General features: G+C 37.2%; 1 long non-coding RNA gene across 1 annotated transcript in view; it reads left to right on the top strand.

Moving 5' to 3' along the window:
- Positions 1 to 12090, top strand: part of LOC131192053 (uncharacterized) — a 47519-nt gene extending 35429 nt beyond the window's left edge. Inside the window, exon 3 of the long non-coding RNA XR_009153633.1 lies at positions 11873 to 12090. This is a non-coding gene — a long non-coding RNA (uncharacterized LOC131192053). The remainder of the gene's footprint in view (positions 1 to 11872) is intronic.
- Positions 12091 to 23079: the final 10989 nt, after the last annotated feature.

Below are 23079 nucleotides of genomic sequence, written 5' to 3'. Positions count from 1 at the left end.
TTTTCCTTAGGAGATCTGTGCATGAAAGGAACATAAGATTGGAAAACCGAGCATGTAATTTCCTTTCTACTCTGAGCCAAATGCAATTCTTTAGCCTAACTTATTTTATTATGTGGAGATAAAACAGGAAGGGGAAGAAGAATCATAAGCTCCTTGGAAGAACTGTGGAATATAAACATAAACAAACAAACCTATACTTGAAGTCATGGTTCTAGATGAGCCCTAATTTGAACTAAACATATGAAATAGTAGAATCACTATCCAAGTCTTTCAAAGTGATAATTGGAGCAATTTTCTAGTTACTTTGAAAGGTAGCCTAAACGTTCGGTTTCAAGCTGTCTTTATTTTTTAATCTCCAGTTCAATGCACAATCCTTTCAAATGAGAAAAACAGTGTTAACTCTGTGTGTGGCCTGAAAGTGAACCATTATTGTTCATCCTTTATTTTTTTATTATTTTTTTTGCTGATTGGTTGGGGAGCGTGTATTTTTGCTTTGTTTTGGCTTGGTTTCTCCTCTATAAATAAATGTACTTTTGTTCTTCCAAATGAAATATCTTTGAGATAAAGTAACTAACCTTCAACCTATAGTCCTTGGGAGCAATCACAATGTAGGAGATGTGCAAGTCCAGGCCTGAGATCAAAATTAATTATTTTTCATTATAGAGAATGCTTTAAAAATCAGAAATTCAAATCCGTTCTACGTTTTTCTAGAAATATATAATGTAGTAACAATTTCTTTAATTAAGGCTACTAGGTTTGGGCTGTAAAAGTTCAAATGACCCCTTGATAGCACAAAGAAATAAAGCAATATATAACTCTTTGCTGCAATCTAATTCTGTAGTTGTTTTAATTCTAGCAGGCTGAGCTTTTAACAAAACAACAAAACAGTTTTCTGAAAACTCAGCCTAAATATCTTGCGGAAGTATATTCTCTTTATAAAAATGGTATCAATCGCGTAATTCTTGCATATGGAGTCAGAACAATTAAAAATTTACATATAAAATTTGCCCTGGTTAGCTCATTGGAGTTTTTGGGCTTAGCAGCATGGTATATATAAACTAGTTTTTTTTAAAAAAGAACAAAACCTTTTGAGGCACAAGTTTCTAAAAAAAGTTCAGAAGGCCATTTGTAAGCTTATCCCATGTTTTTCTTAGCACAATCTTGTAAGGCAAATTTGCTGGAGAGATGGGGGCTAATTGAGAATAATAAAAGTCTTATGGCTTAGTAGAGATCTGAAGACAGCTTTCCCTGGTCCTGATCCAACAAACTAAGTCCAACATTACTCTGGCTCTAAATAGGATGAAATATGGTCTAACTGATTTCATAGGAACTTATTTTTAATCAGTGCTTGTGGGAATTTCATCAGTAAATCTCCATATGATGGTATGTTAAGAATTACTGTATTTTTCGGAGTATAAGAAGCACCTTTTTTCCCCCAAAAAAGAGGGTGAAAATCTGGGTGCCTCTTATACTCCGAATGTAGCCCAGCCCAGCTTCTCAAATGGAGGTTTCAGAGGCTGAAAAAAGCATCAGAAAGTAAGCTTCAGAAAAGAAACTCCCAAATGGAGTTTCAGAAAAAAAGCCCCAAACAGAGCTTCAGAGGCTTTTTTTCTGAAGCTGTTTCAGAGACTTTCAGAGGCAGCAAAAAAAGCAAAAAAAAAAAAAAGCAAGGCACAGATCTCATAACCAAGGAACCTGTTGGTAAAATTCACCTCTGGGAACAGCTGATTGGAGGTATTCTGGGAGGCCAATCTACCTGCCAATCATCTTTTTTCTTATTTTGCTCCCTAAAAACTAAGGCACGTCTTATACTCCAGTGCGTTTTATACTCCGAAAAATACGGTACATATTTGGAAGCCAAACATAATCTATAAACTGTTGATACTACATGTACTCAATCATTAACAGCAAAACCAGAAAGAATTAAAGAAGTCTTCCTGCTTGACTTCTGAACATCATTGTTCTGTAGGGACACCATACTTGCTGCTGGGTAATGGTTCTGCAAAGTAATTAAAAGAAACCTATTAGTATAATTTCATTTTCAAGCAAATGTAGGGGATTAACTTTGATAAACAAGACCTTTTGATGCTGAGGGTTTTTTTGTTGTTTTTTTAAAGGTATGCTTTCATTGTTTTCATGCCTGCTTCCTAAAATCTGAGAGAGCTGGTGAAAGTAATTATATATCCACTGTGCTTATTTTTGTAACAAATGGTGAAGAGCAGTCCGCAAGTGTATTCGTTAAGCAAATACAAGAACGGTGTATTGCTTCTTATTTGTTTGAGAAAGATGTGTTATGTAATCAAACAAGCATTTTCTAGTACGTACCCAGGGCATCATCTGTCATAGGAGATGAGAATCAGGGGCATACGTTTGATATGATGTACTTAAAACAGAACTGTTGGCCTTTTTCCCTATGAAACCCATAGGATCAATACTGGAATTCAAACTGATCTGGGAGAAAGCATAACTGAAGCCAGTAGTGGCTTACTTCTCAAAAGACATGTGGAGGCTGGTGCTGTTACTCTTATAGTTGAGGATTAGACTGTTAATACATGGATTTGCTCTCACAGTAGGAGCGCATCATTCCTCATCGTTCCTGAGGTTGTTCTCCAGGTAGTCCTTGGCTTACAGCAGTTCATTTAATGACCGTTCAAAGTTACACACCACTGGGAAAAAAGTGACTTATGGTCCTTTTTCATACTTACGACCGTTGCAGCGTCCCCATCGTCACGTGATCAAAATTCAGACACTTGGCAACTGACTCATATTTATGACGGTTGCAGTGTCCTGGGGTCATGGGATCATCTTTTGTGACCTTCTGACAAGCAAAGTCAATGGGGAAGCCAGATTCACTTAACAAACTGTGTTAGTAACTTAACAACTGCAATGAATCCCTTAACAACTTTGGCAAGAAAGGTCGTAAAATAGGGCCAAGCTACTTAAAAACTGTCTCACTTAGGAACAGAAGCTTGAGTCTTCAAGTTGAAGACTCTCTCATGGCTATTATTTAAAGATCAGAAACTCAGAGGTACTTTAGAAAGCCAGTAAATGTCCCACCCAATATCATAATCTTTTGATTTTTCTGATTCAGTTATTATTGTAACACTCTCCTAATCCATATAATCTCTGCAAGAACAGTACTACTGACTATCAAGCTAATAACTAAGCAGTATTAATGGATGAGGTGAAATGAGAAATGAAATCATGTGGTCAGGTCAGAGCTTCTTACTGTTGCAGAGAGATTATTGCATAAACTTTTGGCACAGAGTTAGCATCTGCAGCTGGGACATGTGACTGGACTCTGTGTTTTAGCATGCCAGACTAGGGTGTTGCTGTTTACCCAATGGGGAAAGGAAAGCATTTAATCCTGCATTTTCCACAGTAGTTAGGCAATGTGCTTACAAATGACAACTTTCACTAGGTTGTATGTATGTATTCAGTCCACATTCCAATTGCGGATGTTGTTGTGGGAGAAATTTGTGGCCTTCAGTGTTCTGAACACATAATAATATGGCTTGGAACTGTAGCTTTTTTTAAAAAAGAAAAGAAACAACAACAACACAAGCCCCAATCTATTTGATGTCTTTATTGAGATGGAGGGCGTTTGACAACTGAATTTAATGTCAATGCTACCAGCTATTTCTTCACACAGAAATTAAATTCTAAGAGGAAAAGTAACTTAATTAAGATGCAAAAGACAACCCGTGTATATTTGCAGAGGGGTTTGTTTGTTGTTTATTAACATTTACACATGTATACATGCTATATTCTCCGGGTGCATAAATCCATGAAAAACATCACTGGTAATCCAAATATTATTAAATAATTTATATATCCAGATTGTTACAATTAATCCTGTTTTATTTAGAAGAAAGGTGTGCTATTTTAAGTGGAACACCTGCTTGGATTAAAAAAATAATAATTCTAATCTCTCTGATGACCTTTTGTTTCATCTCTATTATAGTTTCTCTACTGATTCTGCTCATTTTACCACCATTATGTGATATTATTAATTTCCACGTTTTAGAATGTATATTAATGTTTTTAAGCAAATGGCCTAATATGGCATGTTGACTGAAAGAAGTTTGACTGACTGAAAGAAGAAGTGCTATATCTTTATTCTAGGGGGAAAAAATCCCACTGATTTTAATAGAAGCTTATTCCAAAGCAAAATACAATCTGCTTCCACATTTGTAGCAAATACAGGTAATTTAAAAACACATGATGTTCAAGTCTGAGATTTTCAAATCAACTACTCTACAGTCTAAGTAAGGCATAGTTTTTGATTTTATTATAGTTATTATGGGGAATATTTTTCTTTATTTATTTCTGCCACAGTTCATAATAAATGTGAATACTTGCTTACTGAATGAAAAAGACATTAGGAACACACAGGAAAAACATCTGCCAAACAGTCCCATTTTTTGATAGGATTGAATAATCCTAATCACCTAAGAATCACCTACCTGGATTAGCAGTGTGACTTTAAAAGTATTATTGACAACTTCCAGCAGTTTCTCAGAGGATTTCCCATGTATACAATTGCTCAGCTTATCTGATTTGTATTCACTGTGAGTTGTATTGGGTTGGGGCAGGTTGCACGAAGGGAGGCTCAGCCAATCTCATTGTACACATGTTGTACTCTGATAATAAAGGTTTGAATTGAATTGAATTGAATTGATTCTTATCTGTTACAGAGCAAAAATGTCATGGAGCTCAGTACAGAATAGTCAGCTCTGAGACTCAAAGAACATTTGAAAATAAATTATAAAAGCTCTTGACTAAACCTACCAATGTCAGCCCTGGAGGCCATCTTTTCTTTTGGATCTTCAGGCCTGTCACACTTAGTGCTGTGGGAAATTGGGAGTGGGGATAGAGTGGTGGAGATATTTAGCCATAATAACATTCCTTTCTCTGAGAGTCAAGGACAGTGGTCCCTACCGTCCACTAGTGGGTGTTCCAGCTTTCATGGTGGGCGGTAGGGGTTTTGTCCGATACTGAAGCACTTTCCTTTTTTTTTAATTTAATTGACTTTTTAAAAAAATTCATAGCATTATTTAAAAACATTTTCATTAGGTTTTCATAAAATTCCCCGTGACAATTTAAATTTCTGAAAATATACTATTTGTATCACCCGCCATAAGTTTAGTTCATGTTGCGTAAGTAAAACTAAATGGTGCTATAGTGCAACCGCAAACAAAAGAGCCTCATCCCAGAATAGCTCCCACATCTCCTCCCACACCACCCAGCTGTAACAAACAAGCAGAGCTGGTAGCCAGCACCCGCCCAAACCCAATCCATGATGCGCGAGAGGCATGCACAGACGACAATACACTTTATAAATCACCATTACTGTGGAACCGGTGGGCAGTTAGAAAATTTTACTACTAACAGAGATACAAAAGTAGGCAGAAGGTATAAAAAGGTTGACTACCTCTGGTCAAGGACATTCGGGCCTGCACATGGAGTGGTATGACTGAAAGGCATATCCAGTTGGACGGTGCTTGGATTGGACCATGTGATGGACATGTGGGTGATGGGCAGGGACTTGGACTTTCTTTTGGGTGGGGAAAACCTGGAAGCTTTCAGATTCGGGTTTTCCCAGATGTGCCAATATGACATCTCTAATAAAATGGAACTTTGAGGAACTTCGAGCCTTGGAGTCTTCTTTAGTTGGGGGTGCTACTTGGAACTCTGACAACCAGAACTTTTAAGTTTTAGTCCAGGTTATTATCTAAATTAACAGAAAATAGAAAAAGTGTTACTTTTATGCCCTTCAGTGATCTTATATTAAACTGAAAGATCAGGTTTATTCTCCTTCTGCTTTTGGATATTTGAAAATCCAACCCCAGGAATATGAAAACTCCTTTATGTTCTTTACAGAAGTGATATGAGAGGGTATGTTTTCTGCTCCCTTAGCTGTCCTGGCCAAATGCATTCCACTGAGAAATGGAATGATGGTATTTTCATTAGAACATTATCTTACAGCTATTATGCAAATGGTGTAAGTCTGAGAGCAATAAACTCATCTTATCATATCAGTCAGAGTTTGATTTGTACCAGGGCTTGGCCCTGACATCTGTTTATAATAGGAGAATAGAGTAATGTGGAACAATTTAAAGTAAAAATGTATGAAGCGGTCCTTGATCGATAGAAATAACTACTTCTTTTGTCATTTAACAGTCACAATTTGGGCTCTGGAATGAAATCAGGGTGCTCAAATATTGTAGCAATAGCAATAGCACTTAGACTTATATACCACTTCACATTTACGGTCCTCTCTAAGTGGTTTACAGTGTCAGCATATTGCCCACAACAATCTGGATTCTCATTTTAAAATAATATTTATTTAATTTCCAAAAGTTAAAATACACAATACAAAAAAAAAGCACAATACACAAAAACAAAAAAATATAAAAACACACAAAGACAAACACATCAAAATTACATTACTCATAACAGCTTTTTCTACATCGGTATCTCTTATCCTATTTAACCTCTATATACAGATTCTACTTCTAAGTATCTCTATAAACCAATATTCTTCTTTAAATTACCTTAACCTCTGTTCAGAATTCAGTCTCATGACAAAAATCTCCCTTAAGTTTTATGCTTACTCTCCAGCCAGGAATACCATCTATTCCATATTCAATAGTACTCAGTATCTTCCCTCTCCTTCATTTCCATTGATAATCTATTTCTCCATATTCATATATTTTTTTAATTGTAATTTGATCCGATGGGATATCTGGATGTTTCCAATTCTGTGCTAACACAATTCTACATGCCGTCAATATGTGTAATATGATATATTGTAAATTTTTTTCCATTTTCCCTTCCAGAATGCCCAAAAGGAATAGTTCCGGGTTTTTTTCTTCTATTTTCTGTCCTGTTATTTCATCCAGCTAGTTTTTTATCTTCCTCCAAAATTTCTTAATCTTAGGGCAGGTCCACCACATGTGGTAGAATGTCCCTTGCTTGTGACCACATCTCCAACAATTTGGTGACCTATTTGGAAACATCCTGGCCAATCTCGCTGGTGGCAAATGCCATCTACAAAACATTTTGTACAGATTTTCTTTATAAGCAGCTGACATCGTTAGCTTGTAGTTTCTCTCCCACAATCTATCCCATTGATCCAAATAAATATTATGTCCAAAATTTCTTGCCCAACTGATCATTGTTTTTTTGATGGTTTCTTCTTCCATTTTGAATTTTAACAAAAAATTATACATTTTGGTAATCATTTTTCCCCAGATCACAATAATATCTTATCAAGTTCCAATTGTTCCCTATGTATGCCAAATTGTGTTATCTTTTTTATATTTTGGTCTGATCTGTAAATATAGCCACCAATCTATTTTTATTTCTTGTTTTCTTAAATCCTGTTCTGACTTTAAATTTCCACTTTCATCTAATATATCTAAGTATCTTACTATTTTATTTAAGTCCAATACATTGGGATAGATTATGGCCTCCATCGTTGATATCCAAAGTGGAATTTTCATATAGTGATTTTTCTTTATAACATTCCAAATATTGATCAAAGCATTTCGCGCTAGATATCTCTGGAAGTATGTATGCATCTTAATTTTCCCTTCCCAGAGGAATGCATGCCATCCCAATTGGAGATCATGGCCTTCCAGTATTAAAATTCTCTTAATTCTCAATTGAATCCAATCTTTTAAACAAGTTATTGCGGCTGCCTGATAATATAATTCCCAGTCTGGTAGGCCGAAGCCTCCTTTGGGTCTGGAGTCCTGCAGAAGTTTACGTTTTATTCGGGGGGTTTTCCCCCCGCCAAATAAATTTACTTATCATTCTGTTTAAGTATTCAAAAAACTGTTTCCCTAGCCTAATTGGTATCGATTGAAATAGATATAACAAATTAGGTAATATATTCATCTTTATTACGTTTATTGGGTTCTCATTTTAATGACCTCAAAAAGATGGACCTCAACCTTGAGCCCGTGAGAATCGAACTGCTGAACTACTAGCAGCTGGCAGTCAGCAGAAGTAGCCTGCAATACTGCATTCTAACCACTGTGCCATCACGGCTCTTGTAACAGGTAATAGGGGAGGGAGGGAGGGAGGGAAGGGAGGAAGGAAGGAAGGAAGGAAGGGTCAGAGCAAGAGGTAGGAAGGAAGGAAAGGAGAGAGGAAAAGGAAAAAGGAAAAAGGAAAAGGAAGGAAAGAAGGAAGGAAAGGAAAGAAGGAAGGAAGGGACAGAAAGAGGGAAGGAAGGAAAGAAAGAAAGAAAGAAAGAAGGAAAGAAAGAAAAAAGAAACAGAAAGAGAGAAAGAAAGAGAGAGAGAGAGAGAAAGATTCTTTGGCATGAAATTTTACTGTATATCATCTATTATAATGTTTCAAAACAAAAATATCTTGGGAAGATGGATGGTTTCAAATAATTTCAGAGTCCCTTCCTTTTCCTTTCCCTGGAAAATATTTTTAAAAATGAGTTCGTAGGGCTTACGTTTTTAAAAAGCACATCAGATTACTTGTGTATAGATCAATATTTCACCCTGAAGGAAGAAGAGCTACAATTCCACAGGTAAATCTCTAAGTGAACTTGGAGAAAAGAAAAGAGTTCAGCATTTCACCATATCCAGTGACCCAGGTTTTTTTTGTTTTTTTTTAAAGAAAAAGTATCTGCAGTGTTTCACTCCTCTGCCTGGGAAGGTCACTTCAGAAGGAGATGGCAGCCCAGGTTGAAACCCATGCAGGGCGATAACTGCTAACTAGAAGAAAGGGAGTGTTTCTACCAAAGTGCACAGTAGCCAATTGATGCTACAACCTAATGAAGCGTAGCAGACAGACCGCACAGCACTGCTTGTGCTGGCAGAAGTTTTGGGGGAAAAAAAACTACTTTTGATTTGGAGAGAAAATATAGACAAAGGTTACCTTTGCACTCAGCAGGAGTTGAACTGAGGACATTGTGCATTCCTGTCCTAAGAAAAAAGCTAGCAGGTAGTCCTCATGATGTGGTGGGCAAGTGAAACATGCAGATGAGCCCTAGTCTCCTTTGTGGAAGTACAGGGAGAATAACATGGCCCGGCCACGGTTGATTCTCCCAAAGATGCTTTTTCAAAAGGCAACTGGGTTTTGTTTTTCCTTGAAGACGTTTCGCTTCTCATCCAAGAAGCTTCTTCAATTCTGTCAGAACAGAAGAAGCTTCTTGCTTCTTCTTGGGCATTTAAATTAGTTTTTTAAGGGATGTTTTTAATTATTGTGTGTATTTATATTTTATCTGCCTGTTCACCGCCCTGAGTCCTTCGGGAGAAGGGCGGTATACAAATTAAAATATTATTATTATTATTATTATTATTATTATTATTATTATTATTATTATTATTATTATTATTATTATTATTATTATTATTATTATTATTATTATTCTTGGATTAGAAGTAAAATGTCTTCAAGGAAAAACGAAGTCCACTTGCACCTTTGGGATAACCATGACCTGGATGACTGCTAATCTCTAGAGACACTTGGTTGATGTATTGATTTAGACCAGGGGTGTCAAACACACATTGTCACAGCAGCATCACTTGATGTATCAAGACCTTTCCCCCTTTACTAAACCGGGCATGGGCGTGGCCAGCGTCTGACGCATCCAGCCTGCAGGCCAGTAATTTGACAACCCTGATTTAGACTGAGGTTGAGTTCATTGTTCCCAGCCATGCTATTTGCACAAAGCCTAAATGTCATTTTCATAATCACAATGGGTCTACACCTCCCTTCCTTCTTATACTACATGAATCAGTGAGCATGGTTTTTAAGTTTGGGACTTTTCATCTCTTTTGCATTATTTCTGACAAAGTAATCTCCCTTCCTTTCCATAATATTTGATTCAAGCAAGTTTTTAATCTTAATTTGTACCTGTGGAATAAACAAAATATTTCAGTTCCTTTGATTTATGGAAAGTTTTCTAGCTTGTGATTACAATGACATTGTGACCTTGAAAATTCTATTCATTCATGTGTATGTGTGCAGGTTAGCAGCTTTGGTATTTTTCAAAAATGGTGATATAAATGAAAACTGACATGATGGCTGGCTATAATCCAGAATATGGCTTTATAATCCATTTATGGTCATTACTATATAAACAGTAATATGATCTGAACATGCAACACATCCTAGAAGAAACTCATTAACTAAGGTATAAACAAGGTCTTCCGTGTTAGGCCTTCAAGTTTTTTAACAATTCATTATATTTTTGTATAATATGCAGTTAGTACACTGCAGTTATTACACACTATTCTTGTTTCAAGATACTTGGCATATTTACTTAAAAGTCTTATTGTATTAAAGAGGCACACTATGTTTATTGATGTACTTCTGTGACAATAGATGCACTTCACATATTTTTATTTATGTAATAAATATGTTATGACTTAGCTATATTTGGAGATATCTGTGAAGATTTTAGGATGATTAATATTAACTGATAAGGATGGACTTCTTTAAAATAATTTTTTAAAACCACAGGATTGAATTGAAAGAATAGTTTATGTCTCCATTACTCTTTTGGCAGTTCTCTTAACTCTCTTGTTGCACTGCTCCTGGAAGCATATTCTGACTAAAATTCAAAACAATGATTAATAAGTGTTGCAGAGTTCATAAGCCCATATACTTATTTTCCTTAATTTGTGCATTTTGGAAAAATAATTAATTGAGCTATGGATACTTACGTTAATGTGAGTTGTAGTCTGCCATAATATAAAAAACCATGAACTGAAAAATCATGAATGAATTTTTTTTCTTGTAATCCTAATGTTATTTATTTTGACACTCTGAATATTAAATGGAGACACTATGTTTAAATAATGTGAAGAACCTTGATTTAAAGCAACAAAGGGCAATCTAATTAAGGCTTATATTGACAGTCTGCCCTAAACCCATACAAATTGTGTCAAACCTATATAATGGCATGAATTATACTTTTCTTAAAAGTACATTTCCAAGACTACATTTCATTTTTTCCCCTGATCTGACAATTTACCATTTTTCTCTATAAGTATGTTTCAGCATAGTTTTAACATTTATTACAGCTCCAATTTAGGAGGAAATTAATAGAGTTTTATTAGGAATTTTATTTTATACATCATTCTTTCTTTATTCAGTTTTTGTATATTTTATAAAATCTGTTAATAAAGATTCTAGCCTAAAGTAATTTTATTAATTTCCTGGAAAAAAAAACCAGATTTCTCTTGGGATATCAGGCCCATACTTTGTCTATAATTAATGGGTTAAGGCTGGAATAAGTTTCAGTGTGGCACTCAGAGCCAACTACCATGTCCTAGCTGCCAAACTCTGGATGATCAAAAAAGAATTTATTTTCTGGATTTCCTTGCTGCCATCTATGATAGTCTTGGATTTCTGCAGTCCAAATCTGTCTTGGGTTGATTGATTCAGATTCAGATTAGGCAACTAATCTGCCTAAATATTGCCTAAGTGTTGATGGAAATGACACCCGCACTACCATAGTTGCAGTGATTACCAGATTCATTTCCAAGTCCATTTCAATGTGCCTGTCCATCTTCTTCCCTTTAACTGTTTAGGGTCAAGTTATCTGAATCATGTTTCATCCATATCATCCTACCTGATCTTGAAAATTAGGAACTGATGTTGTTTTTTCTCTTGCCCTCCTTTGAATGCCTCTTGATTTATGAACAAAACCGAGAACTTTTTAAAGGTCACCTTGGGTATGGACAAGGGCATCTGTAGCAGGAGTTCAAAAAAGTCAAGGCATTGAATACAATCATTGTTGTTCCCCCTTTAATATGTAGTGCATGGATCTTAAAAATGGTATAATCACCTTTATGTTATCTTCATTTTTTTAAACTTATTCTTTTGATTCTTCCAGATAGAAAATGTCTGAACATCTGGACTTCATCAAACTGCCGAACTTTAAGAACTATCTAAAGACCCATTTATTTGTCCTACTATTTCCTTAAAAGAATTGTTTTGCTTTTCCTAGGATTTCACATTGTTGAGCATATTATTTTGGAAGAACTTTCTAACTTATTGGTGTTGCAATGTTGGCTTTATTTTGTGTGAGATGTGTTTTGTGACTTTTGCAAATTAAACTAATAAAGAAGTATGTTGAATAAACAAAAGAATATATGGAATATTACTTTGAATTCATAATATTTCTGGTGTATTATTCTTTATCTGGGTAAAATAACTGACAGTACTATGAGGTGAGCCAAGAAGTGGGACCATGGAACAAGAGAATTTAGGACCAATGAAGCATTTAGCCTAAAAGGAGAACCCAAAAGGAAGAGGTAAGTGGTAGGAAAGAAATCAGGAACATGAATTTGCTGCTCAGGTTCTGTTTTGAAGGACTGATTGATTTTGGTAAGGCAGGCAGTCCTTGGTCTAAAAGCAAATCACCGTGAAGTTCTCATTTGCAAATCAGTGGTAGTACACAATTCCATGTGTGACTCACAATGAATTTTGATTGGTCTGTCTCATGACATTGTTAAAGACATAATTTACTTTGTTCTGCATAGTTTTTCACTTTTTAGCCTACAAGAATCTGTTCTGAAGTAGGACAATTAATTCATAGTGATTTAAGAAAACACCAATGTCTATAATAATATGTTTAATTGTGTATCTATTCTGGTACGGTTGCAACTCAAAAAACATTATCATGAATGAGTTATTTAGGGAATAGTGATGGAAGAAATAAATCCCTGTACAACTATATGTTTTAGTTTCAATTTCTGAAAGGTGTTTCAGAACCTGCGGAAGCACAGACTAAAGCACTATATTGGCACAGAGGGCTACCAACATTATTCCCAGGATTGTTTAGATTTCTGAAAACAACATAAGTTATCTTACAGAGTTGCAGACAGCTGCTACATTCACATCCTCACACTCCAAAGCAAATTTCTGGAATCTAATCTAAAACACTGCACCACTGTACAGAGCATTTTGCACTTGTAATGATGTACAGGTAGTCCTCAACAATTGAGCCCAAAATTTATGTTGTTAAGTGAGAATTTGCTAAGTGAGTTTTGCCCCATTTTACGACCTTTCTTGCCACAATTGTTAAATGAATCAGTGCAGTTGATAAATTAGGAATGTTAAATGAATTTGGCTTCCACATTGACTTTGCTGGTCAGACGATTGCAAAAAGTGATCCACATGACCCTGGAACGCTGCAATGGCCATAAGTATGAACCAGTTGCCAAGCATCTGAATTTTGATCACATGATCATGAGGATGCTGCAAAGGTTGTAACTGTGAAAAACAGTCATAAGTCACTTTTTTCAGTGCTGTTGTAACTTTGAACGGTCACTAAATGAACTGTTGTAAGTCGAGGACTACCTACATCTGTGTACAGATGCATTAGACCAGGGGTGTCAAACTAGCATCGTCATGGCTTTGTCACATGATGTATCTCAATTTTTTACCCCTTTGCTAAACTGGGGGTGGGCATGACCAGCGTGTGACACATCCGGCCGACGGGCTGCGAGTTTGACACCCCTGCATTAGACCAAAGGAAGCTTATCTTTAATTTGCTAGGAATCTACGGTAAATGCCTAAATGATGTTAAATGGACATGAGTGTATGCTAAAAAAAAAAAAGACAGTTTTGAATGTTCTGAAAGGCAAAACATGGGTAGTAATCCGGCAATGCCCTACCTGATTCAGTTGTCTCAGCTACAAATTTTCACAGTTTCAGTCACAAATTGACTTCATACTTAAGTGGACCTTACATCATAATTAAGTGGTCAGTAGAAGGGGCATGCATAAATGTACTAACGTGCCTATTGTCCCTCTCATTGTATTTTTATTCTCTTATTCTTGTTCTCGTTTTTGTTTGACAAATTCCAAAAACAAACAAACAAACAAATAAATAAATAAATAAATAAAGTCAATTTTTTTTAAAAAAAAATGGATTTCCCTACATGCATGATTTAAAACATGTGTTTCCATCGTGCACTGTTATCTGCTGCTGACCTGGTGTTTTTTTGGGAAAGGTCTTAGAGTGAACCCCCTCATCCATCATCTATCACTATATCTTAAAGTGTTTATTTTGGGATTGCAAAGTGCAGTATTTCAATCGGTATTGAACCTACAACGGGCCACACCGTTTAGGGATTGCAACTATCGTATAGTCAGACCATGTATAATTGCCGTTGGATTTTATTATAGATTTATTATAGTTTTTAGTTGTTATTTATTATTTTATACTAGAATTTTTAAGTGTATATATACTGAGTGCTTTTATTTGTTCTGGTCTCTGGTCCAAGACTGTAATAAATTGTCAGAAACTCAATCAGTATTAAGGCTCTGTTAATTTGCTCCACAGTAGTTTCCCATAGTCCTCTTATGACAGCGCATTGCTCAGCATTGTGAGAGATGTAAATGTTGCTGGACCAGCCTTGCACACAGCTGAGAGAAACAGGCTACATTCTTCCTTTTGTGGGCCCTGAAGACAGGTGTTAATAGTGGGTCTTGCCGGAGTGTTAAGGCTGCCTGCAACAGCTGGTTAATGATTATGAATGTTAACTCAAACAAAGAAAAAACCCCCATAAAAATGTCATTTTTTCTGTATTTCATTGATCTTTTTATTTTCTCTGCATTAGAATGATTGCTCCTAACACAATGACAGTTTTTGCCTCAGGAACAGTATCAACTTCTGAATCAGCCTGAGAACTTAATGACAAGGTGAAAATATATTTTAGAAAATAATTCCTGCAGTGCGTACCATAGTCATGATCTTTTCTGTCTGCAGCTCCAGTAGACTTTTTTTGGGGGGTGGGTGGGAGGTGTAATATGGACAGCAAGTATTTATTACAAGCAATCATTCATTATTATCCAATTTGACCTTCTGAAGATACATAGAAGTAGCACTGTCTCCAACTGTAACCTTATTTTGAGGACACGGTGGAACATATTTCGGCGTGATAAGTTCCAGAATTGGGCAGCAAAATTCAGCACGTTGCTAATTTTTGAATTACATTCAATGTTATATTCAAAATCCATTGTGAATTATCCAGTATTTTGAATTAGTCATTTAGTTGCCACAGAGAAGCATAAGCTTTTCCATGCAGTTATCAGTTGTTTAATAGAAATGAAGATTTTCTTATTATTTATCATTTGACTTGTCTAAGCCATAGTGCTACACTACGCCTACAGAACACTTAGTCATTTGTCTAGGCAAAATATTGAACAAATATTAAAATAGAACTATATTGGATTGTACTAGCGATCCATTTAACCTACTATTGTTACATGCTCTTTTACCGCCGAATTAGCACTCTTCTAAATCAGAGGTGTCAAACTCGCAGCCCACGGGCCAGATGCATCACACAATGGCCACGTCCACGCCCAGTTTAGTGAAGGGGGGGAAGTCGCGATACAACATGTGATGACGCCAGGACAACGTGAGTTTGACATCCCTGTTCTAAATGTTATCACCTAAGGCAGGGGTCTGCAAACTTGGCTCTTTTAAGACTTGTGGACTTCAACTCCCAGAGTTCCTCAGCCAGCTTTGCTGGCCGAGGAACTCTGGGAGTTGAAGTCCACAAGTCTTAAAAGAGCCAAGTTTGCAGACCCCTGACCTAAGGCAATAGGTTTCAAACTTTTTCAGGCTGTGGAAAGTGTTCGTTTAAAAAAACCAGCTCCTGGAACGTCTGCAAACTGCCCCTCAGATATATGAAGTTTGACAAGTTGTCATGAGAATAAACCCTCTCTTCTCCCCTGGGATGGTGGCTTTTGAATATCAGCCAACAAACCTGTCCTTTTTGCTGTACCATAGAGAAATTGCTACGGAAGACCCTGTTGCATTCAAGGCACTTTTTTTTTAAAGTCTTGTGCAGAACCCCATCCAGTCCAAGTAGAATCTCAGAATTCGGCAGTATAAAATTGGAAACACCAATGATTTTAAGAAATTGTAATTTGCACTGAATATGCTGGAAATGGCCTGCAGGAAAAATATTACTATCTGTGTTTATAAGCTTTATTTCATACTCCCTCATTCTTGTTTCTTAAGAAAATATGAATTTTTTGCCTCCAACTTTTGAAGTCTGGTGTATTTATAACATTTTCTAAACTTCAGATAAGCTGAGGCACACCTTTGAATTAATTATTAAAGTTGAACTCCTATGATTTTGTTTTAAATTTATTCAGACATGTACTCCGTTCTTTGAAATGACTATTTTTATGTAATTATAGCATAATTAATGTAAATCAAGGTAAAGAATAGTTTTGTTTAAAAAAAAAGCACTGACATATTCCAACCAAGGCAACATTTTAAATAATTCCTGTGAATAAAGAAATTAGGACAAAAAAAGAATACATCAAGTAATCCTCTCTTGTGATTCTATAAACAGGGCAGCTCAATGAAAAGACCAGCTTTTAGTCACAATGGATCTAATCTACTGAGACAACTTGAGTAGTTTAACAAGTGGAAAGTTTCATGGAAAGGTAGGTGGTCCTTCAGCCAAATCCCAAATGGAATATTTAATCTGTGCTCAAATACCATTTTTTAAAAATATGAGTCATTGTTCTGGATATGCCAGTAGCCATTAGATTAGAAGGAAACAAATCCAAGCGTTGAGCTATAGAAAAGCACAATGAGGAATTATCTCTCAATATTCTACTGTAACTCTACATGAAGGCTGGATTCATGCTAACGATAGCACTTGGTTTGCTCCAGGGGTAAAATCCAATTTTTTCCCTTACTGGTTCTGTGGGCATGGCTTGGTGGGCATCCCTCTGCTAAACAAATAATTCCATCAACACTGTCAAACTATTTACTGAATCTGCACTACTATTAATCTTCCCATAGTTCCCATCACCAATCTCTTTCCATTTATGACTGTATGACTATAACTTGTTGCTGGCAATCCTTATGATTTATATTGATATATTGACCATCAATTGTGTTGTAAATGTTGTACCTTGATGAATGTATCTTTTCTTTTATGTACACTGAGAGCATATGCACCAAGACAAATTCCTTGTGTGTCCAATCACACTTGGCTAATAAAAATTCTATTCTATTCTATATTGCAAAATCTCCATTCCCACCCCACTCTGGGGCCAGCCAGAGGTGGTATTTGCCAGTTCTCCGAACTGCTCAAAATTTCCACTACTGGTTTTTTTTTATTATTATTATTTTTTATTTGCATTTATATCCCGCCCTTCTCCGAAGACTCAGGGCGGCTTACACTATGTCAAGCAATAGTCTTCATCCATTTGTACATTATATACAAAGTCAACTTATTGCCCCCAACAATCTGGGTCCTCATTTTACCTACCTTATAAAGGATGGAAGGCTGAGTCAACCTTGGGCCTAGTGGGGCTTGAACCTGCAGTAATTGCAAGCAGCTGTTGTTAATAACAGACTGTCTTAGCAGTCTGAGCCACAGAGGCCCTCTCCAGAACCTGTTAGAACTTGCTGGATTTCACCCCTGGTTTGGTCCTAATATAGGCAGTCCTCAGTTTATGATGACAATTGAGCTCAAAATTTCTGTTGCTAAGCAAGACAGTTGTTAAGTGAAATTTGTTCCATTTTATGACCTTTCTTGCCAAAGTTATTAAGTGAATCATTGCAGTTGTTAAGTTAGTAACACAGTGAATCTGGCTTCTCCATTTATCGCAAAAGATGATCACATGATTCCAAGGCATTGCAACCATCATAAATATGAATCCATTTCCAAGTGTCTGAATTTTGATCACACAAGCATGGGGATGCTGCAAGGTCGTAAGTGTGAAAAACGGTCACAAGTTGCCTTTTTCAATGCCGTTTTAACTTTGAACAGTCACTAAAAGAACGGTGGTCAGTTTATTATTATTATTATTATTATTATTTATTGAATTTCTAGACTGCCCTTCTCCCGAAGGACTCAGGGCAGTGTACAGCCAAGCTAAAAAACATACACAATATACAATTTAAAAACTAAATTAAGAAACTTATTGGCCAAGAAATTAAAATATTTAAAATCTAAAAACCCCAATTTAAAATATAAATAAAATTTAAAATTTAAAAACTAAACAGTTTAAAAAGTTTAAGCTAGCCCCGCGCGAATAAACAAATATGTTTTCAATTCGCGGCAAAAGGTCCGAAGGTCAGATATTTGGCGTAGACCAGGGGGAAGTTCATTCCAAAGAGTAGGAGCCCCCACAGAGAAGGATCTTCCCCTGGGGGCCGCCAGCCGACATTGTTTGGCGGACAGCACCCTGAGAAGTCCCTCTCTGTGAGAGCGTACGGGACGGTGGGAGGCATGAGGTAACAGCAGGCGGTCCTGTAAGTACCCAGGCCCCAAGCCATGGAGCGCTTTAAAGGTGGTAACTAGAACCTTGAAATGCACCCGAAAGGCAACAGGTAGCCAGTGCAGTCTGCGCAGGAGAGGTGTTACATGGGAGTTACGTGGAACTCCCTCTATCACCCGCGCAGCTGTGTTGAGGAGTGTCTGTATGTCCTACAGCTGTTATGGGAAACTGTAATTCAGTATTAGAGCCACCATAGTTTTCCAACAAAGCGTATTTTAAACAAACCATAGCTCAATAAGTGTCAACTCAAGCTTTAGCTTGATGAAACGATCCAGTTTTAATCAATGTAGCTGAATGCCAGAATTTTCTTTCCAAGATATAAGTTGACCATAACAAAAAAAAAATATTCAAGGCTAAATTGTAAATGATACGGAGATTCAAGATTACAGGTACCTTCAGCAAATTGATTAATATTTTCTTTGTAGAATATTCCTGTCTTTCCAGAAAATGATGCTTAAGATGTTTCAAAACACTAAATATAATGAACACAAGAAAATATACCGTAATATTAGCAAGGGATATGAAACAACAAAGTTTGGAGTTTTGGGATTTATACTATTCACATCTATAGGACACCTTGGCAAATATGCCTGAATTTGTCCTCTATATTTGCCTTGTGATCAGCGTAACTCTTATTTCATATGCCATAAACAGCACAGATAGATCTGAGGTTTGTTTCATATAAAATTACCAACTGAACAAACTTCTATTTTTATTATATACTGAACTGAAAAAAATCACTGCAAAGTAGAAACCCAATACAGCTAGGTAAAGAGCGATAGGAGAAGTGTTTTGAATCTCCTTTCTTAAAGGAATACATATCAGGGAAATAAATATAATAATTGCCTGGGAATTGGACAATTTTTGTCCTGAGGTTGCTCTTTAATATCTATCACATAATAGCAATGGATATTACATAATTTATGGTACGATCATATAATTGTACTTTTATTTCATTTGAAGGTATTCCTATCATTTTTCTGCCATACAGGTTTGAAAATAAACCAACGATTTCTACTATTATTTCTCCAGCCTACTTCTTTATTACCATAATAGGGAATTCTTAATTTGGTCACACACCATAACTGAAAATTCACTGTGCGAAAGACTTCAGTTAGAAATCTGAAACTTGTGTGGAAATATTACTTTAGCCTTTGCAAAAGCCTATTCAGTTTGACAGGCTCTGCACCCTATTTTAGCAAACTATCTTGTCTGTGAATCCAAGTTGCCTAACTTAATTTTGTACATTTTAACCAAATCTCTCTATCCATATTCATAGCTTACAGTCAAACCTCACTTAATCTGTTGCTGAACTGACAATTAAGAGATGCTTCCAAACTAAATAGATTAGTGCCACAGCCTCATTTCAATCAACAATATCCTTGACATAACAACATGGGGGCCTTTTGAGTGTATGGAAAACCTACTGAGCTTTGGCCAAGGGCCCATGCTTTTTAACATCTGTAGCTGGGAGGCCTAAATATCACCCTCCCTCAAATTATCCATTCTACTTGACCTCTACTGTGGTATATTTATGGAAGTCCTGTATGTTGAAGTTATTTACACATGTTTGGTGTGACTGGAGTTTTAAGATTCCTTTTGAAGTGTTAACACCCTAATAAGTACATGTATAAGACATACTGTATTTTTGAAGCAGTCCAGAGTAGCTTAAACACTTGAATCAACAGTTGCACAGCTCTCATTCTGTTAACTCTATCTAAGCTCAGCCACAGTAGGACGGGAAAGTTGAAACAGTTCTCTTTTACGTGTCTGCCAATAAAAACTCGCCCTACCTCACTGGACTGAGTCATGTAAGTCCCACTGTGATGATGGAGTTCAGGCTCCACACAGAGTTCAAGTTGGGCTGACAGCAAAGTACCACCCAGGAATGTAATGTACACGTTCCCTTTTATATATTCCCCAAGCTTAGAACTGTTAACAAATGAGAAACAGCAATTTAAAGTCGTTTCCCAGTCATTCTTAGGTAAGAGTAGCACAATCATAGGAAAACAAAAAATAATCTTTGTTGGTGCATTGAAGAGCACTTTATAAATGGTCTGTTATAATTAAGAAGATTCACAACAGGATTCAAATGTGGAGAAGCACCATTAAAAAATATAGATGGCGAATCTAACTCCCAAACCAGCTTAATTATGTCTGGAACCTATCAAACAAAATTAGTGTAAAACAAGTGAAAAGTAGAGTGAAAAGATTTAGAGGGTATTCTTTTAGTAAACGTACACTAGATAAACAGTAGTGTTAACATCCTTGGATGAAAAACAAGATATGTGAAATCAGAAATAAAATACTGGAAGTAAAATCACGCATTGCTCCAATAAAAAAATAAGCAGGGGAGAGAAGGTGAGTTTAGGGTACTATTGTGGCTGCATAGGAACTGAACTGAGATAAAAGGAACCTATACAGAAAACAGAAGCGGGTACAACTGCCAAGAAGACATACCAGCAGTGGTGGGATTCAGCTAGTTCGCTGAATCTGGTTGTTAACTTTCTGAGCATTTTGGGAAACTGGTTGTTGGAAGAAATCATTAGGGCAGAGAACCAGTTGTGAAATTACTTGAATCCCACCACTGTATACAAGCTACAGTCATACACTTAACTGGACCCTATTAGGTTTCACATATCTCATTCTAAAGCATGGCTGTCAAACTCGATCGCGTCACATGACATCAGGTGACATATCGCAATGTTTTTTCCCTTTGAAGAGCCAGGGTGGGTGTGGCCTGCACATGATGCATCTCGGCCACCAGCTGCCAATTTAAAAAAACCCTGTAAAAAAACTTCCATCTCACTGGAAGAAAACCTTGAACTGGAGATATTATACAGCCTACTCCCTTCCAATTTAGACATATTGGACAGGGACCAGCCTAAGGTGTTGATGATACAATTCCTTCTAGATTTAGAATGGCCATTTCACCTGGCGCATCTGATACCAGGTAGACCAGATAGACGCATAGAATGGCCGTTTCACCTGGCGCATCTGATACCAGGTAGACCAGATCAGGAAATCAACTCCACAGGAACACTACCTTCATTACTTAGACCAGGGGTCCCCAACCCGCCGGCTATGGCCTATTCGGAACCGGGTCGCATGAGAGGTGGGCCGGTGTGCATGAGCGGTGCCACAAAGGATTCTCTTCTCTCTTGCATGAGTGGAGCTTTGTGGGAGGGCACCACTCATGTGGCCCAGTTCCCCTCCCAGCTGCTTGTTCTCAATGTTCCAAAAACAGAGCAGTGAGAGCAGAGGCTGAGTGGGACGAGTGTGCCCTACTTAGCTTCACTGAGTTGCCAAGGCTGCCTGTGCAAGACACCTAATCCACTTTTGGAGCGTTGGGCAGCCTTGTTGAGTCTGAAGGAGCATGAGACCTCGTCCCCAAAGGCTTCTCTTCTCTGCACCAAAAGCTTTTGCAAATGTACAAAAGGCTTCAGGAGAGCGATCTTGCACTGCTCCAGGTCTTCCATCCCTTTGCAAAACGTTTCGGCCCTGAAAAGCCTGAAGGAGCGCGAAACAGTGCCCCAAGGGCTTGTCTTTTCTCTTGCATGAGTGGAGCTGTGCGCGCACATGTATGCACATGTTCCAGCCTACCGCTCTTGTGGTCCGGTTCCCCTATTCCCCCCCTAGCCGGGTCACCAAGCTGCAAAGGTTGGGGACCCGCTGAATTAGATCACAAGAAGTGATAGAACCACTTTATACTGCATTAGTGAGTCCACGCTTGGAATACTATGTACAATTCTGGTCACTACTATACAAAAAAAAAGATGAGACCCTAGAAAGAGTGAAGTTTTAAGATAAGGGATCTGCAGGATAAATCATATGAGGAACAGTTAAGCTTGCCAACAAATAGTTAATATCTGTAGAACGGAAATCAGAGAACTAAAGTATATATAAAAAGAATTCAGGCTCGCCAGAAAGAGCATCAAAAAGGACTTTTTCACCTCTGGACAGTTCCATTCTATAGCTTTCACCTGCTCCTGTTCAAGGCTGATGCTGGCTGGTTCCTAAAACAGATGAAGGAAATTCTATTTAGATTGGAATACTTCGGCAAATATTCGTAAAATATTCAATGCAGACCGTGGACTACCCAGCTGCCTTTTGGTAATTTCCCAGCTACTGTGCCGATCTGATTGACCCAGTGGTGAAATCCATTTTTTTTTACAACTGGTTCTGTGGCCGTGGCTTGGTGGGCGTGTTGTGGCTTGGTGGCATAGCAAGGGAAAGATACTGCAAAATCTCCATTCCCACTCCACTTTGGGGTCAGCCAGAGGTGGTATTTGCCAGTTCTCCGAACTGCTCAAAATTTCTGCTACCGGTTCTCCAGAATCTGCTGATTTCACTTCTGGATTTCACCCTTTTTTCCTTTTCTCTATTTTTCCTCCTTTCTGCAGCCACTGGGATAAGTTGGAAGGTTAGGTAAGCAGTAAAATTTCCAGAAAGAAGAAGCAACATGGTTTGGACAAGAGGGTTCAACTCTTCAGCCTTGGTAGCCAAGGAACAATGACTAGAAGACAATTTATATAGCCAATTCCAAAGAGAAAATTTGGAACTTTCCATTCAGCCAGATTTACCTTTCCTTACACACTCATATTCCTTTTCCTTTCTTTCATTTAATAGCCAAATTCCATCTCAGTTTGATTGGAGACTGTATGCAAACAAAAAGAAATGATGATCCAAAATACAGTTTCTTTGCCTCCTCCTACCCTTTCCTTTTTTGTTTTTAATTTGACTTTAGCTTTTCAAAAAGGGAAGAGAAATAAGGAGAATG

Source organism: Ahaetulla prasina, chromosome 2 (assembly GCF_028640845.1).
Source record: "Ahaetulla prasina isolate Xishuangbanna chromosome 2, ASM2864084v1, whole genome shotgun sequence".
NCBI lineage: Eukaryota > Metazoa > Chordata > Lepidosauria > Squamata > Colubridae > Ahaetulla > Ahaetulla prasina.
Note: the sequence above shows the minus strand (reverse complement) of the source record. Positions and strands in the feature narration are given on the sequence as shown.